Below are 14,841 nucleotides of genomic sequence, written 5' to 3' on the forward strand. Positions count from 1 at the left end.
CAGAATGCCCTGCGGAGCACCGCCAGCCTGTTGGCGGTGCTACCGCCGACCCCGGCCCTGGCGGTATTTACCGCCAGGGTCAGAATGACCCCTTAGTCTGCTACAAAATATATCTACGCATTTACATCACATAGGCTCGGGACCTGCTGAAGGCAAGCAAGGGTTTAAAAGATTGAGCTCTAATCACTGAGCAATCTTCCAGGTCGACTTGTGTAACTGGAAATGCGGTGCCCTGTCCGGTTTGCCTTTAGTAGCGGTTCACACAGCTGGCACACAAGAAAACACATCCCTCTCAGAAATGGTGAAGCTGTAGACCGAAGACACCAATACCCTCACTAGGAGTTGGCTAGACTCTGGATACCAGGGTGCCAAACTTGACGATTCCAGCGATTATTCTAACACCAACTTCTGGCAATTATGAGGTTCCCTCCAGAAATGGGAATAACCATTCAGGCCCAGACATACCGGTGCCTTCACTGTGTGGTTTTCACCGATTCTTGGGTAAAATGTTGTCATTTGTTTGCCTACCTCAATCAGGTGGAAAGTTTCAGCAGGAGGGATGCTGAGTGGTGGGGTGTGATTTGTGGCAGCTGCGGTGCAGGACTTAGGGAGCATGGTCTGCTCCGTCCAGCCAGCTGCAAAGGGTAGGCGGGGCTGGGGTCTCCGCGACCAGAAATTTTGGGTGAGTTGGAAAAACTTAGAATTGTGGGTTGCAGTACTTCACCCAGAGTCATATGTTGAGGTGAAAAACCTCAACTTTTAATGAGGGTCAAAGTGCATAGAAGTTAATAGTCAATCCGAGAGAAGCATTTTCAAAAATCTAAATACAGGTGCCCAAAGTTTTTCTGAGGAGTCAGCCATTGGTGCTGTTAAATGACAGAGTTGCTGAATACCGAGGTCGCCTAGTCTTCATTCCACATCATGTCTTTCTTCTACCAGCCTACTCTTCCTCATCAGAGGTGGCTCCTCCACTAAGGCGGAGGAGCATCGCCCCTCTGCTTCATGCAGTGAAGGAAAGGGAAAAAGAAAACGATAATAACGCAATGTTATTATCATTTTAGTTTTCCTGGGAGCTAAGTTAGAGTGGCGCAGGGCTGTGGAGGAGGAGGAGGGCTGGAGGAGTGGTTCATGCACATAAATGTGCATGACGCTTTGGCCGGCCAAACAGTCATGCGCACTTTGCGCATGACTGGAAGCTGGGAGCAGAACGTGCACAGGGCCCATGTCCCTGTCTAAGAGCCGAAGCAGGCCTCTCAGACCAATCACGACGCTGCCGTCATGCTGGTGGCAGCAGCCTCTTGATTGGAGGGGAGACCGGAAGCCTGTGTGCTTCCGGGAGTCGGCGAAGAGATGAGGAGGAAGAAAAGACGGAACCGTCTCTCCCAACATAAAGGGTACTTTTTTTATTAATTTAACTTTTTTTTATATCCCCCCCCCTGCCCGCCAGTCCTGTTGACAAGTAGCAGCCACTGACTGCCACGCTTCAGAAGTATAAGGATGAAAAATATGTCCCGTCCCCCAAAAAGAGCAGAGGCCTCCTTCCCCTGCATCCATCGGTTCCGAAGAAGCACCGGTCCCCTGCATACTTGTTAGTGCTGCTTCTGACTGCGGTCGCTGCTGTGCCAGCCTGGCTTAAGTGCTGAAGTGGAACCAGAGTCACTTTGCTCTGGGATGACATCTCGGATGAATCATGACGGGTGAAGAATATGCGCAAAGAAGGGACATAAAATGAAATCTGAGATGGAAGTTGAACATTGCGCTCCTTGGAAGGAAACAAAATATCTTTCATTAAATTGGAGCACAGTGGGGGCGGGGGTGGAGGGTGAAAAGGCTGCAGTTCTATTAATGAATTATGAGTCAGTGTTGTTGAGGGAGCTGTGTGAAATGAGAGCGCCCCGTGACTTGAAATAATTCCAAAATCACACCAATATCTGGTCCAGAGAGGACCTCCGAGTACTTAGGAGAGGGCTGGTTCCCTAACTTGGGAAGGAACACACTGTGGGCCATTATCACAAAATAAAGGTTTCATTTGATCTTTCTCTGAAACATTTTTGAAAGGGTTTATCTCGGGAATAATATCACTTTATCACCAGACTCTACACCAAGAGAAACAGGAAATATCACAAAAACAACTTCATGTGGTTGACTGGAGGTTTGGTCTTTGAGTTATTTAAGAAGAGAGAGCCAAGCAATCTTTCACATTTAAATAGGCATTGGCAAATACAATAAATCGGGCATTCTCTGCTAACACTTTGCCTTTGCCAATGCTTGTTTTGTTTGTGAATGTGTTTTGTATGCATTAGAAATAAACAGCGGTACCTGAAGATATATTGTGTGGATTAAATAAAAGCTCAAGCAATTAATGTTGGAGATGACTAAAATAGAATTTATTAAAACTTGCTAATTTGTGGTGGAACAAAGTCTTTACAGTATATTAAAAATACACAGTGTGGAAACAGCAACAAAAGCATATGACCATACAAATGATTTAGGTTTCACTATAGTCAATTCAATAGTTTAACTGTAACACTGAAGGCATCGAAAAATGTTGAAATGGATAATGCTGATGATGTTTCCACCCAGAGGAACAATGGGGTGATCTTCAGGACCAGAATGATAAGCAAGCCATCAGTAGAACAGGGCCCCATTTCAGTTAAGCATGTTGTTACCAATTATAAGTAACAAGCATCAGCAAAAGCCAGTAGGTCTGGTGTTGTCCATTAGGCTTTTAGCAATTCTTGTTTTGCTTTTCATATTTTTTGTGAAATTTTATTACTTAGGGAGCTACCCTGTGTTCGTCAAACTTTGATTAAAGGCAAAAATGTTTTCTTTTCTCAAAAAAGCACACATTACCGTCATACTTTGTGGCACTCAAGAGAACTAGTTTGTGTGTGGACATGCTCATTGTGAAAGGGCCAACTTTGGCTCCCTGTTGAAAGGACAGTATGCCCTAACCAATAGTGAAGTCAGTCAGTGGCTGTAGTGGGCTGACGATTGTCCCTTGAGGCATGGTTGAGTGGGTTAGAGAAAAATGTGAATGACAAAACCAGAGATGGATGAAGTGTGGCTGAAAACTTCTCTAAGTAAATATCATAGACATAATGTTATTAACATCAAAAGGTCTTGGCTAGTTCAGACCAAAAAAGTCAATTGTTCTGCCACTGGCTGCCAGTCTCCTGCCTTTTAGAAAGAAAAAAATGAAAGAGAGAAAGAAAGAAAGAAAGAAAGAAAGAAAGAAAGAAAGAAAGAAAGAAGGAAAGGAAGGAAGGAAGAAAGGAAAGAAAGGAAAGAAAGAAAGAAAGAAAGAAAGAAAGAAAGAAAGAAAGAAGGAAGGTAGCAAAGAAAGCTAGGAAGAAGGAAATAAAGCAAGAAAGAAGGAAATACAATGGGGTAAGAATGAAAGAAAGATGGAAAGGTGGAAGGAAGGAAAGAAAAAGAGAGAAAAGAGAGAAAGAAAGAAGGAAAGAAAGGAAGGAAGGATAAAGGTAAGATGAAAAAGATAGAAAGAAAGAAAGAAAGACAAGAAAGAGAAAAGAAAGAAAGATGGAAAGAAGGAAGGAGATAAGGACGGAAAGAAAGAAAAGGAAAAGGAGATAAGGATGGAAAGAAAGAAAGAAAGCAAAAATTATAAAAATGAAAAAGGGATAGAAATATGAAAAGAAGTAAGGAAGGAAAGAAAGAAAGAAAGGAAGAAAGAAAGTGAAAGAAAAAGGAGGAAAGAAAGCAAGAAAGAAGGAAAGAAAGCAAGAAAGAATGAAAGAGAAGGGAGGCAAGGAAGAATGAAAGCAAGATGGAAAGCCAGAAGGAAGGAAAGAAAAAGATAAAGAAAGGAAGAAAGAAAGAAAGGAAGGAAGCACAAAGGAAAGATAAAAAACATGGAAAGAAAGAGAAAAAAGAAAGAAAGAATAAAAATGGAAAGAAGGAAGGAGACAAGTAAGGAAAGAAAAAGAAAGAAAAGAAAGCAAGCAAGAAAGAAAGAAAGAAGGAAAAGCAATAAAAATTTAAGAAGGGATAGAAATATGAAAAGAAGGAAGGTATTAACGACAGAAAGAAAGGAAGAAAGACAAAAAGGAGGAAAGAAGGAAAGAAAGCAAGAAGGAATGAAAGAGAAGGGAGGCAAGAAAGAATGAAAGAAAAATGGAACCTCAGAAGGAAGGAAAGAAAAAGAGAAAGAAAGAAGGAAAGAGAGAAAGGAAGGAGAAAGGAAAGAAGAAAAAACATGGAAAGAAAGAAGGGCTAGAAAGAAAGAAATAATAAAAATGGAAAAAAGGAAGGAGAAAGGAAGGAAAGAAAAAAGAAAGAAAGAAGCAAAGAAAGCAAGAAAGAAAGAAAGAAATACAAAAAGAAGGAAGGTAGTTAAGAAAGCAAGAAAGAAGGAAAGAAAGCAAGAAAGAAGGAAATAAAATGGAGGTAAGAAAGAATGAAAGAAAGATGGAAAGATGGAAGGAAGGAAAGAAAAGGAGAGAAAAGAGAGAAAGTAAGAAAGAAAGAAAGAAAGAAAGAAAGAAAGAAAGAAAGAAAGAAAGAAAGAAAGCAAAAGGAAAGATGAAAAAGGTGGAAAGAAAGAAAGGCAAGAAAGAGAAAAGAAAGAAAGATGGAAAGAAGGAAGGAGATAAGGTCGGAAAGACAGGAAAAGGAAGGAGATAAGGACAGAAAGAAAGAAACAAAGGAAAAGTTATAAAAATGAATAAGGGATAGTAATATGAAAAGAAGTAAGGTAGGAAAGAAAGAAAGGAAGAAAGAAAGTGAAAGAAAAAGGAGAAAAGAAAGCAAGAAAGAAGGAAGGAAAGCAAGAAAGAATGAAAGAGCAGGGAGGCAAGGAAGAATGAAAGCAAGACGGAAAGCCAGAATGAAGGAAAGGAAAAGATAAAGAAAGGAAGAAAGAAAGAAAGAGAGAGAGAAAGAAAGAAAGGAAGCACAAAGGAAAGATAAAAAACATGGAAAGAAAGAGAAAAAAGAAAGAAAGAAATAATAAAAATGGAAAGATGGAAGGAGACAATTAAGGAAAGAAAGAAAAAGAAAGAAATGAAAGCAAGCAAGAAAGAAAGAAGGAAGGAAAAGCAATAAAAATTAAAGAAGGGATAGAAATATGAAAAGAAGGAAGGTAGTAACAAAAGAAAGAAAGGAAGAAAGACAAAAAGGTGGAAAGAAAGAAGGAAAGAAAGCAAGAAGGAATGAAAGAGAAGGGAGTTAAGAAAAATGAAAGAAAAATGGAACCACAGAAGGGAGGAAGGAAAAAGAGAAAGCAAGAAAGAAGGAAAGAAAGAAAGGAAGGAGAAAGGAAAGATGAAAAACATGTAAAGAAAGACAGGCAAGAAAGAAAGAAATAATAAAAATGGAAAAAAAGGAAATAGACAAGGAAGGAAAGAAAAAAGAAAGAAAGAAGTAAAGAAAGAAAGAAAGAAAGAACGAAGACAAACAATAAAAATGAAAGAAGAGCTAAAAATATGAAAGGAAGGAAGGTAGGAACGAAAGAGAGAAAGAAAGAAAAGTAAAAGAAAAAATAAAGAAGAAAAGGAGGAATGAAGGCAAGAAAAAACGAAAGAGAAGGGAGGCAAGAAAGAAAGAAAGAAAGATGGAAAGACGGAAGAAAGGAAAGACGAAGACAAAGAAAAGAAAGAAAGAAGGATAGAAAAACGAAAGAAAGGAAGCATAAAGGAAAGATTAAAAAGATGGAAAGAGACAGGCAAGAAAGAGGAAAGAGAGAATGAAAGAAAAGAAAGAGAAAGAAAGAAAGAACATAAAGTGGAAAGAAGGAAAAAAGAAAAAGAAAGAAAGAAGCAATGAAAGCAAGAAAGAAAAAAGATAGAAAAAGGAAAAGCAATAAAAATGAAAGAAGGGCTAGAAATATGAAAAGAAGAAAGGTAGGAATTAAATAAAGAAAGGAAGAAAGAAAGAAGTGAAAGAGAAAGGAAGGAAGAAAAGGAGGAAAGAAAGCAAGAAAGAAGGAAAGAAAGGAAGAAAGAATGAAAGAGAAGAAAGGCAAGAAAGAATGAAAGTCAGATGGAAATATGGAAAGAGGGAAAGGAAAAGAGAAAGAAAAAGTGAGAAAGAAAGAAAGAAAGAACATAAAGTGGAAATAAGGAAGGAGATAAGGAAGGAAAAAAGAAGGAAAGAAAGAGGGATAGAAAGAAAAAGAAAAGAGGAAGACAAGAAAGAAAGATGGAACGAAACATGCAAAGAATGATGGTAGGATAGAAAGAAGAAAAGAAAGAAAAAAGAAAGGCAAGAAGAAAGGAAAAATGGACAGAAAGAAGAAAAGAGAGAAGGGAAGACAGAAAAAGAAAAAGAAGGCAGGAAAGAACGAAGGTAAGAGAAAAATAAAGCAATAAAGAAGGAAAGAGAGACAAATGAAGAATTAAGCAAAGGAGGAAACATAGAAAGAAAGAAGTAAATACTTTTTTAAAAGAAGTGTTGGGGTGCTGTAAATTAAACATGATAAAGGCTGATTTTCTTCCTGGGCAAAGTTTATTAAAGAGCTATTGGTGAAATTGAATCTTGAATAACCGTGTTCGGAAGAATTGTCCACTTATGAATTCACATGTATAATATTGAAGCTTTCGGTTTGTGTACTGCATTCATAGTAAAAAAAAAAGAGACTAACATAATACAGAACAGTTTCAAATGGACACAATCTGTTATGCTGTTCAATACCAGCAGTCGAATAAACAAAGGACTCTTGCATCGGAATTTACAACAGAATGGGCGGGAGACACTAACTGATCAAGCATTGAATGTGACCTGTGCTCACATCTGGTAGAAAGGTTCTTCTTTCACCTTGGGCTCTAAATAAAGAAAAAGTCAACACTAAAGTAATTATCAAGTAAAAACAAAAATACAGGCACTGAAGGTAATTACCTTGTATGTGCTCATTGTTGGAGAGAAAAATACAGTCACTCAAAATGGAATTAACCAGTGGCTGAAGTAGGCTGGCCCATGTTCCCATGCTGTCTGCTTTAGTGGATGAAAGCAAAATGTGAATATCCCTACAACAGACCAATGGATAAAGGGAGTTGGCTGAAAGCCTCTTTAATTTAGTACATTATGGGGGTGATTCTTACTTGGGCGGGCGGCGGAGGCAGCCCGCCAAAGTTCCCCCACCAAAATACCGCTCCGCGGTCGAACGACCGCTGAGGGTATTTTGGGATTTTCCCTGGGCTTGCGGGCGACCGCCAAAAGGCCGCCCGCCAGCCCAGGGCAAATCAACCTTCCCACGAGGACGCCGGCTCAGAATTGAGCCGGCGGAGTGGGAAGGTGCGACGGGTGCTGTTGCACCCGTCGCGTATTTCAGTGTCTGCATAGCAGACACTGAAATACTTTGTGGGGCCCTCTTACGGGGGCCCCGCGGCACCCCCTACCGCCATCCTGTTCCTGGCGGGAGACCCGCCAGGAACAGGATGGCGGTAGGGGGTGTCAGAATCCCCATGGCGGCGGAGCGCGCTCCGCCGCCATGGAGGATTCTGCAGGGCAGCGGGAAACCGGCGGGAGACCGCCAGTTTCCCGCATCTGACCGCAGCCGAACCGCCGCGGTCAGAATGCCCTGCGGGGCACCGCCGGTCTGTCGGCGGTGCTCCCGCCGACCTATGTGCATTATTATTTCAGCAAAATCAAAAGGTCTCAGCTCACCCCAGACCTAAAAATGGTCTAGAACAGTGGTTCCCAACCTGTGGTCCGGGGACCCCTGGGGGTCCGTGAAGCCTTCTCAGGGGGTCCGCGAAAGCCTAGAAAATGAAAAAATATTAACAAATATTGACAAATTAGGTCCCCAGCTTCCAGTAATGACTCAGGCGGGGGTCCCTGGATTCCCATGATGATACAGTGGGGGTCCCTGGGTTCCATTAATGCAAGGGCACCGTGGCAGACACAGACAAGTGTGAAACAGAACTTCAAGAAGCTCATGGTGAGAACCCAATGCAGTTTACCCGAGAGAGGTTAAACTGGATTAAGGAGTTCCACCACCAAGATGTGCAGTGCGGATACATACATCCCAGCAGAACCAATTCAGGTGGGAGATTCCAGGTTTTTAAAACCAAGACTGGCTTTATTTAGCTGTTAATCAAGGGGGAAAATATATTCCCCCAATTTCTTTTTCACTACCTTTCTTTTTCTGGTTTTGAAATGTTGGTATGTATGTGGAAAAGCCACTTATAATTCGCAAAGGCAGAGAGAAACTTTTAAAAATATGCAAGCGGTCCAGTGTCTGGGAAGGGAAAGTGTGGGGTCATGATTGTGTTTCTGGAAGTGTGGTCAAAATGGCTGGAGGCTACCAAGTAGAGACAAGGGACTTACCCAAGAGTCATGTCAATCCATGGGTAACCTGCAAGAATCCAGCTAAAGAGGCGGCCAAACTTACATCTTCTTCAGTGATGGGGAGGAGTACACCAAAACGTTTGTGAATGAAAGTAAACGCAATGAAGTCGGGCCTGAGAATTCTCAGGCTACCACAACTATACTGTGTCACATGCCTTCATACAAAAATAGACTTCCACAAGGTGATACCCAAAATAGGGCCCAAGAACTTGGGGTAATAGATTTCCAGCTTCTCAGGCACCAACTTGCTTTTACTTTCACGAACTGAATAAGTCTTTGCATATGAGGCACAAAATACCAATTTTTGTGAACAGATACCAGGAAGCTCTTGAAGTCATGGTGATTATCTTCCTCAAATTAAACTACCTGAGCATCTCCTTGCCATTTAATGGCTCCCTATATCATCTTGGGGCATAATTAACTTCCCCTATTATGAGATAAACATCTTTCCACTTTACCTCCTCAATATTATTTGTCTTTGCAGGCAAATGCCATGCTGCAAGTAGGTGTCAGATAATGTTAATCAATTTGATGAAGCACCCTATTCTTTTTTTAAATATGCCATTGTCTTAACAAGGTATTTTATCTTCATTCTCACAAGATTTGTTTTTCTTAGGTACATGCCTCATCCTGCCAAGAGGCACCACCTCAAACTGAAACCTGTTGCACCTGAGGCACACCTTCATGAAAGACCCTCAGAGGAGTGACAGTAAATTGTTTCCGCCCCTATGTAGCTCTTGCACTCCACTATGTGTAAAGACTGGCTGGTACCAGATTATTCTTTAGGGTTTTCAGTTGCACCCAAAGGCTGTTTACTGGTTGTTGTGAACAATGTGACAGTTCCTGTTCAGACTTTTCCATTTCAATATTTTTGTCCTTTCAAACTCTACTATTCCATTCCTTGTCTTATTCAGACTTTTCTATTTCTTTCATAGAAAGTGTGAAGTTTTAAAGCGTGTAGCAATGCTAGAAATGTCTGCACCCTATGCACCTGATTTATTATTATATTAATGGAGTAAATGTATTTTGTTGCCATGATTGTTTTGTCTTATTTCTAGTTTAGTGCATGCTAATTGCATCATAGTTTTCAAAGTATAAAATAAGATTGTTAATCAGATACTATAGAAACCCAGGTATCAGAACATATTGTCGAGAGGGGCTTTACACTGGCGATATGTAGGCAGAGGTCACATAGCATCAACTTTAGAGGGAGGCAACAGCAGGAAGAAATGGCCTTCGCCTTCAGCTATTGCCTCGTTATGTTCCAGCCTCGAACAAGCTGCAATAGGAAATATCTAGCTTGCTGTTTCATAATAAAACTAGAGATATGTGTGAACCATCTCTGAAACTTCAAACATACTTGCTATTTATTGCTTTAGCAAGAACTTTGTGTGGCACTTAGAAATAGCTTACGGGTATTTAGGACAATCTTAGCTCCATTACAATGTTGAGTTTTTCTTGCTGGTTTCATTTTCCATTACGTGTTTTGCTGCATTAATTTTCATAGTCTATGTAGGTACCATTCATATTTTATGCCCTAGCTTGGGATTTAAAAATAAACATTTTAAAATTCATGTCTGGTTAAATAGTGTGTTATTCATGATCAAAAGAGGGTTCGGTGTTCCACTGTGTCCCTGAACTCATTTTGTAGGACTGATTGTTACCAAGAATCAGTCACTACACAGTATTGCCCAGTGGGTTGCGTATGGGTTGAGGTCCAACTGGATTACTAATTCGTATTGGCACATTGACTAAGTCCTTGCATCAAGGGGTTAGAGATATGAGCCTCTGTGAAATCTACGTTGCCTTAATGTGATGCAAGGTAGGTGTTCCCGTGCAAAAAATGACTCTATGACCTTAACGCCATATTTATACTCCTGTGCAAAAATGGTGCACAGGAGGGAGGAGAGGTCAAAAAATGGGGCAAAGCTTGCTTTGCCCCTTTTTTTGATGTCTGGGTCAGGGCAGGCTTTAGGGGACCTGTGGACCTATTTCCATGGTGGAACACCATGGAATAAGCCCACAGGTGCCCTCCCCAGGCCCCAGGGACACCCCCACCCACACCAGAGGGACAGCGGAGGATGGGGGACCCCATCCCAGGTAAGTACAGGTAAGTATTTTATTTTTTAAAGTGCCATGGGGGCCCTGAAATGGGCCCCCATACATGGCACAGGGTGAAATGGCCATGCCCAGGGGACCCTGGTCCCCTGTGCTGGCCATTGAGGTGGTGGTCATGACTCCTGTCTTTTCTAAGGCAGGAGTCGTGGTATGGATGGTTTTGCATCAGAAAATGACTCTAGGCAGGTTGGAGTCATTTTTGTTTACTCTAACCTGCCTTACATCTTTTTTTGGTGCAAAATCCCCTTCTTCCATACCGTTAGCCCCACCGACTAACGTCATTTTTTTTCACGCTAGCCTACCCTTTGCACCGGCTTGCACCATTCCATAAATATGGTGCCCGGCTGGTGCACAGAAATGGTACAAGCCGGTGCTAAACTTTTTGGTGCAAAACTGCGTTAGTGCAGTTTTGCACCAAAAAGTATAAATCAGGGCCTTTGTGTTCATTTTCTGCAGTAAACGTAATGTTTGTGAGCGCTATGTGCCCCAACTCAGACATTCTGGAGTTCTCTTCGCAAACATGAGATCAAATCAGCCTGGTAAAAGCTGTGTTTATCTTGTGCCTCAGGCAGAAGTAACAGGGATCTCAGACTGGTTTTGGAGTGCCACTCTGGTGCACTTAATAATATGGGCTACTGGAGTTTCTCACTAAGTACTTTAAAGTCAGTGACTGAACTTCATCACCCAGTCCTCAGGTCAATACAGGACATAAGCTGCTCAGAGGCAGGAGCAGTGTATCACAGTGGTTCAATATCATTGTAATTTGCCAGTAAAGATTGGGCTGTTCTCTCTATTGTTAAGTGATGCTTTGTAATGGGTCAATGCGATGCATGCAATGAGTCTAAGCCTGCAAGGATTAATTTAGTGTTCTATGTGTGTGGGCAAATGTGCCATAAGAATTTGTAGTCTTCAAGTGTTAGTGTTCTTGTGGTGGCATGATTTACCACTAATATTGCTTTGGACCAATGTTGTGCAGGTGTAATATAGTGAGGTTAACATACTCTGTGAGGCGTGATTTTGTAAGGCAAAGGGTGTGCTGTTAAGTCAGTAACAACTATGAGGCCATAGCACTTGGTTGAGCTTGTAAGGAAGTGATGTGGTGTTGGTAAGATATTCTGTAGGGTCAACAAGTGAAGGTTGTGTAAGAAGAGGGATGTTTTTTGATAAGACAATGGGGGTCATTACGACCTTGGTGGGCGGCATTAGCCGCCTGCCAAGATCTGACTGCCATGCGGCCGCCAATGTGGCCGCACCCCCACCGCAGCCATTTGGAGATCCCCGCTGGGCCGGCAGGCGGAAACCTGGTTTCCGCCCGCCGGCCCAGCGGGGATCACGCCCACAACATAGGAGCCGGCGGTGTTGCGGCCATGTGACGGGTGCAGTTGCACCCGTCGCACTTTTCACTGTCTGCATAGCAGACACTGAAAAGCCGCATGGGGCCCTGTCAGGGGGCCCCTGCACTGCCCATGCCAGTGGCATGGGCAGTGCAGGGGCCCCCAGGGGCCCCACGACTCCCCGTTCCGCCAGCCTTATCCTGGCGGTGCAAACCGCCAGAAAAAGGCTGGAGGTCGGGGACTCGTAATCCCTGGGCAGCGCTGCAAGCAGCGCTGCCCAGGCGGATTATCACCGCCGGGGCAAAAGTGGCGGAATACCACCGGCCCCGGTGGTGCTGGAAGCACCGCCAGCCTGTTGGCGGTGCTTCCGTCATTTTTGCCCTGGCGGTCTCGGACCGCCAGGGTCAAAATGACCCCCAATAATGTTCTGACAATTTTATGGCCATGGTGTCCTGATGCACGCATGAGACAGTGATGTGATCTGTCTGAGATGTTCTCATCACCTGCTTTCATAGGTTGCTGTTAGTAGAGGAATGTGCTATCGAAGTGGCAAAGGTTTTCCAGTTCGATGACTCTATGAGTGCCAGGAGGTATCATTAACTTGATCTTTTGGGGCTCAGGACAGTTGTTCTGTCTAGGGAAATCTTGAGATGTGCAGGAAATCTTCGAGTAGTGTTTCTCACGAGTTCATATCTTTTTCTTTCAGCAGGGCTGTTAGGGCAGCACCAACTGTCCTTGGTAAATGACAACATTTCAACTGCTAACATATTTGGAGAATGCTCCAGATCTTGAGTTAGAAATGTAAATAACGCTTCTGAACTATTTTGGGAAAAGGTGTACTTTTCATAAATATTATAGAACTGAAGTTAGCATCGTAAATTAGCCTTCCCAGAGTCCTTAAAAACATCGTCTGCTGTGTGGATGCAATTGAAGTCTGCCTTCTGGAGTCAAAAAGCATAAAGAGAAATGGTGCCAAACAGTACAATGTCAAAGGAGGAAATATTTCAACACATTACCAGTAATTCTAATACTTTGAGACCATCATTCCGTGTTCTAGTCATTGCTCGAGGAGGAGAGCTCATCTCCTCAGACAGTTCCCGTTTGTCTTCTTTCACTTTCAGAATCTCCATGAAAGTCCCTCCCACTATATGATGTGGATAAAAGAGCTACCCAGCCCAAAGACATCCTGTAATGTCCCAAGCTCTCTGGCAATATGGCCTGAAATTGCCAGCCCCATGCCCTTAATGCTGGCTCGAGAAATAATGGACTCAGAATAATGGGACTGGTAAAGAATTGAAACATTACATTGTTGTCTGATTCCTCGTTCCAGTACTTATTCTATGAGGGATACACAACCAAAATAGCAATTCAGGACAAAAATGTATTAGGAATTAAAACATCGAAATTCATCAATGTTAGTTGGTGAAATTTATTTTTATAACTCTGAACTAATAAACAAGACAATGGTGGTCATTATGACATTGGCGGTAAATGCAGCTTACCGCCGCGGTGACGGCCGCCAACATACCGTCACGGAGGCGAACATCCGTTCGCCATATTAAGACACACACACACTAAACCGACAGAATACTGCCACAAACACAAATCCGCCAGACCAAAGGTCAGTGTTAAAGTATCGCTACGAACTCCCATACAGTTACGCCAACAAAACAACACCCACCACATTATGACTCATGAATCACCATGGCGGACATTCAATGGTGGTGAGCCATTGGCAGTACACACCGGCGCGGTCAGAATGGCCACCCAAATACAAAACAACAAAACATTGGCCAAAACTAAAATCACACACCTGACATTCATACACACACCACACTCACCCCCCCACAGCACTATAAAACACCCACCAACATTACCCACAACCCTTTGCCAACACGAAAAGACTGCAGTAGCTAGCCATGTAAATCACAGAGACAACTACACACACATACATACATCTGTCACGCACTCCACATCCCACACCCCACCACATTACTCAATACCCTCTGCACAACACACACCACACAACACCCATGTCCCCACTAAGGCACCCCCGTTTCACAGATGAGGAGTTGCAGGTCATGGTGGAAGAAATAGTCAGGGTAGAGCCACAGCTCTTCGGAGCATAGGTACAGCAAATCTCCTTGCCAGGAAGATGGAGCTATGGCGGAGAGCCGTGGACAGGGTGAATCCCGTGGGACAGCATCCAAGAACAAGAGACGACATCAGGAAGAGGTGGAACGACCTACAGGGGAAGGTTTGTTCTGTGACAGCAATCAATCAATCAATCAATAATTTGTTGAGCGCGCTACTCACCCAGTAGGGTCTCAAGGCGCTGGGGTGGGAGGGTGCTACTACTCGAAGAGCCAGGTTTTGAGGCACTTTCTGAAGGACAGGAGGTCCTGGGTCTTCCATAGGTTGATCGTTGAGGTAGGCCGGTCCGGTGTCGTGGAGGGCTTTGTGAGCATGGATGAGGATTTAGAAGACGATCCTTATGTTGACAGGTAGCCAGTGTAGGGTTCTGAAGTGGGCGGATATGTGTTCGTGGTGAGGGAGGTTGAGGATGAGACGTGCTGAGGCGTTCTGGATGTGCTGGAGTTTTCTCTGGAGCTTGGCCGTAGTTCCCGTGTAGAGGGTGTTGCCGTAGTCCAGCCTGCTGTTGACGAGGGCGTGGGTGACCGTTCTTCTGCTTTCTATGGGAATCCACCGGAAGGTCTTGTGGAGCATACGAAGGATGCTGAAGCATGAGGACGAGATGGTGTTGACTTGATGGGTCATGGAGAGAGAAGAGTCTAGTATGAAGCAGAGATTGCGTGCGTTGGTGGTGGGTGGCTGGCCATCAGGAGTCGTCCCATGCTGACTTGTTGGGTCAGAAGATGATGATCTTGTTTTTTTCTAAGTTCAGCTTTAGGTGGCTTGCTGTCATCCAGTTAGCGATGGCGAGAATTACGGTGTGGAGGTTGTTCTTGGCGGTTGCGGGATTCCTCGTGAGGGAGAGGATGAGCTGGGTGTCGCCAGCATAGGAAATGATGTTGAGGCCTTGGGGTCGGACGATGCTGGCGAGCAGAGCCATGTAGAT

The 14,841-nt window shown here is 43.3% G+C and overlaps 1 long non-coding RNA gene across 2 annotated transcripts in view; it reads left to right on the forward strand.

Moving 5' to 3' along the window:
* Positions 1–9,872, forward strand: part of LOC138286578 (uncharacterized) — a 103,360-nt gene extending 93,488 nt beyond the window's left edge. For both annotated transcript variants that reach the window (XR_011202017.1, XR_011202016.1), the window contains one exon: positions 8,927–9,872. This is a non-coding gene — a long non-coding RNA (uncharacterized lncRNA). The remainder of the gene's footprint in view (positions 1–8,926) is intronic.
* The last annotated feature ends 4,969 nt before the right edge of the window (positions 9,873–14,841 follow it).

Source organism: Pleurodeles waltl, chromosome 3_2, assembly GCF_031143425.1.
Source record: "Pleurodeles waltl isolate 20211129_DDA chromosome 3_2, aPleWal1.hap1.20221129, whole genome shotgun sequence".
Lineage (NCBI taxonomy): Eukaryota > Metazoa > Chordata > Amphibia > Caudata > Salamandridae > Pleurodeles > Pleurodeles waltl.